Below are 4,295 nucleotides of genomic sequence, written 5' to 3'. Positions count from 1 at the left end.
AATATACATATTTTCAGAAAACCTTTGATAAATTTGTAGAAAGTTCAAAAACAAAAACTATAATGTCATTATCCATTATGTTTGCAAAACAATGAGTAGGTACAACTCATTCCACTTTTCTCACGATATTTTAATTAAAAGTATTGTTATATTACTTTTTCTTTCTGTGAACCAGAAATACAATTACTCAATAAAAAAGTTTTCCCTGTAATCTTTCTGGCTATTTTTATTATCTGTTTTGTACCAGAATTAGTACTGAAACTAATTTGGTCTTATAGAGAAGAGGATCATTTAAAAATATTATCCCTCCATCTTGGTATATGGTGGTCAGAACCAGACCTTAGTATTCAACCTCTTTTTCTTTACATTTCCATTCTAAGTCATTTCAAGTCTAACATATCTTAAACTGGACATTTGATATTCTTGCCAAAATCCACCCCTCCTGTGTTTTTTCTAATCTCAGTAAATGATATTTCCGTCCTTCCCTCTGTCTATTTTAGAAAGTGAAGAGGCGTATCTGATTCCTCTCCTTCCCTCACGACTCCTCATTTAACATCCATCACTAACTTCTGTGGCTTCTTCCTCCAAAATAGACCCATGCTCCAGTCCTAACTCTAATAAATCTAGTCTAAAGAATGTTAGTGGTGACCTAAAATAAGGAGAAAAGAGAAAAGTACATGGTAAAAAAAAAAAATGAAACCATAGTCATTTTTTTTTTCTTAATATTTTCTGAGATCCACAGTGATGAGAGACCTTAAGGGCACACAAGGTAAGACTGAGTGTGGGTGGGAGGGAAAAAGTGAATGTCCTTCCCAAGATGCCTCACCCTCCTCCTCTCCAACAGATCCCTCTAATTATACTGAAAGCTTAGAACTCTTTTGAGATATCAACATAAAGCCCATTAGAAAAGTACAACTCAAGTGACATAAAGAATTATAAAGGGAAGAAGAAATAAGTAGAAACAAGGACATGAAGAACAGATGTGACCAAGAAGAATATAGTCCACTATATTGTGGGGAAATAAAAGTTTTTAGAATGAATAATTTGTATAAGTGGTTTGCACAGCAAGCCGAGATATTTCATTTAGCTTCAGAGCACTTCAGCTGTATGTGTCTGCTTTACTGTTACAGTCCCATGACTTAAGGAAAAAGATTAATTTTGATCGTCTTTGCCTTTTGGTATATCAAAGAAATAAAACACTGCTAATTGCTCCTACAAAAACCTTATGTATACCCCACTGTAAGTTTCAGTTCTCCTTGCTGAGCTTTTTATTCTCAGGTATTTTGATGCTCAGATATGCAGATGACATCACCCTTACAGCAGAAAGATAAGAGGAACTAAAAAGCCTCTTGATAAAGGTGAAAGCTGGGAGTGAAAAAGCTGGCTTAAAACTCAACATTCAAAAAATGAAGATCATGGCATCTGGTACCATCACTTCATGGTAAATGGATGAAGAAAAAAATGGAAACAGTGACAGACTTTATTTTCTTGGGCTCCAAAATCAGAGGATGGTGACTGCAGCCATGAAATTAAAAGACTCTTGCTCCTTGGAAGAAAAGCTATGACAAACCTAGAGAGCATATTAAAAAGCAGAGACATCACTTTACTAACAAAGGTCTGTAAAGTCAAAGCTATGGTTTTTCCAGTAGTCATGTATGGATGTTGAGAGCTGGACCATAAAGAAGGCTGAGCACCAAAGAATTGATGCTTTAGAACTGTGGTGTTGGAGAAGACTCTTGAGAGTCCCTTGGACTGCAAAGTGATCCAACCAGTCAATCCTAAAGGAAATCAGTCTTGAATATTCACTGGAAGGACTGAGCTGAAGCTCCAATACTTTGCCCCCCTAATGCCAAGAAGCAACTCATTAGAAAAGACCCTGATGCTGGAAAATATTGAAGGCAGGAGGAGACAGAGATGACTAATGAGGAGATGGTTGGATGGCATCAACAAGGCAATGGACATGAGTTTGAACAAGCTCCAGGAGATGGTGAAGGATAGGGAAGCCTGGCATGCTGCAGTCCACGGGGTAGCAAAGAGTCAGACATGACTGAGCAGCTGAACAATTTTGATGTTGCTTAGAATTTAACCTCATAAATTTCCACTGGACCAAATCCAGGTTGAGAATGTTGATCATGAGTCTCTTAAAATTCATGAACAATTATCAAGACCAACTTTGTTATACTTCTGACCCAGACATTAAGCTGGGGGCTGACTTTGAGGGATCTGGGATGGCTTTCAGAAGCTTTATGTGTTTATCCACCTCTCCCCATGGAGCTTCACTCAGAAAGAACAGCTGCATCGAATTCCAAAAAATAAACATCTAAACCATGAAATCGCTAGACGCTAGGTGAGTTGGGCCAACCTTCTTATTTGAAAGAGAATTATAAATTCAAGCAGCGTCACTTTGGCACTACTTAAATGTGATGTGTATTTTATAATTAAGAGTATGAATGCATTTATGTCACCAGAGACCACACGTTCAATTTTTACTAAACTGGATTCATAGAACTTGGATATGAGGGTTAATTAAAGCTGGACAATAAAGCAAAGAAAACTCTTACATTTTTAAAGTGTAAATTGCTTAAAGAGAGAGCCTCAGAGGACATTGGTTCCTTTTCTGTTTTTGCTTAAAATTTACCAGACCTTGGTGATAGTTTGCAAAAAAAAAATGACACAATTCTTCACCTTTCCATGTACCTCCTATGACCTTCACTGTAAAATTTTTTTTTAGTTTTTTTTATATAGACCATTTTAAAAGTCTTTATTATTTATTTTGCTACAATACTGCTTCTGTTTTATGCTTTATACTTTGGGACCTTTTTTTTTTATTGCCACAAGGCATGTGGGATCTTAGCTCCCTAACCAGGGATCAAACCCTCACCCTCTGCAATGGAAGGTAAAGTCTTAACCACTGGACCACTGGGGATGTTTCATCCCTGTAAACTTTGTAGGGTTCTCCTTCTCTGATGCTGAGTCTGGCCATGTCATTTGGTTTGGCCAGTGGATCTCAGCAAACGTAATGCAAACAGAAGCTTGAAAAGTGCTTGCATGACTGGGCTTCTCTACTCCTTGCTGCTGTAAGATTTCCAGGAGAATATTCCCAGGTTAGAATAAGGAGAGTCACTGTAGTCATTCCAGACGATCTAGGTCTGCCAGCAGCCAGCCAATCTCCAGACACAGGAACTAGCCACATCAGGATGAGCACAGTTGCCTAAGTGACCCACAGCTGACTGCAGACGAGTAAGCCAACCCAGCCCAGATCAGCTAAGCCCCTCCAAAACATAAGCTAGCTAAATAAACAGTTGTTGTGTGGGTATAACATTATTGTGGCATTAGAAATATGATACACCCTTCTTATCTTTTAAACAGATTTCAAAGTACCTTAATAGGTTCCACAAGGTTAATATGATGTAATAAAGACAGAAATATCACAGAAGAATCCAAAGTATCTTAAGTCAGAGGATTCACTTCGAGTGCCTGCTCTGCTACTTACTAGTTTTGTGACACATGGAAAAGTATTTAAATTCTCTGCACCAGCCAACTGGGTAATTGTGAGGATTAAAAGCTATGTTATGCCACACTTGTTGTATGACCCTGGGCAAATTACTTAATCGCTTAATCTTACTTTTCATTAGTAAAATGAGGTTTAGAATGGTTGTTTTCCCTCTAGAGTAACTGTGAAGGCTTTTTTTTTTTTTAAGGATATAAAGCACTTAACAGATCTTAGCAGTTAGAAAGTGCTCAATATATATTAAAATTTATCATTTTATTATTATTGTTTTATTATTTATTTAACCAATGAAAGTGCTGAATTTGCATTAAAAAAAAACAAAAATACTTTAACTTTGCACTTTAAGGTTTGAGTTTTACTCTGCCGAAATTAATGCTAAGATGATCAGCCCTGAAAAATATTTTATTTACACAGTCTTGTTAAATAATATAACTTTTATATAAATTCTTTTTCATCTCTGTTGTAGCTGTGTAAATCTTTTTAAAATGCATTTTTTTAAGTTTTTCTGACAAAATTTTCCCCCAAAACAGCATTTCCAATGGTGACAAATTGTGTACTCATATATTCCCTATATCTGAACACTTTTTGCTACCTCACAGGAAAATAGATCTTTCATGTTAAAAATAAAGTCTGTTATTTTATTTTATCTATTAACTATACTTTTCATTTTGACAACAAAAGCAGGGCATGGTGGCTGAAAGATTTCTGCTAGAATGTACTTGTTACTCAAGGAGGTCTTCAGGGCCCCAAGTGTAAGAATCTGTCTCCCATGGCCTCCTTTTAT

The sequence above is a fragment of the Oryx dammah genome, unplaced genomic scaffold (genome assembly GCF_014754425.2).
Source record: "Oryx dammah isolate SB20612 unplaced genomic scaffold, SCBI_Odam_1.1 HiC_scaffold_22, whole genome shotgun sequence".
Classification (NCBI taxonomy): Eukaryota; Metazoa; Chordata; class Mammalia; order Artiodactyla; family Bovidae; genus Oryx; species Oryx dammah.
The sequence above is the reverse complement of the archived record's forward strand: the minus strand, read 5'-3'. Positions refer to the sequence as shown.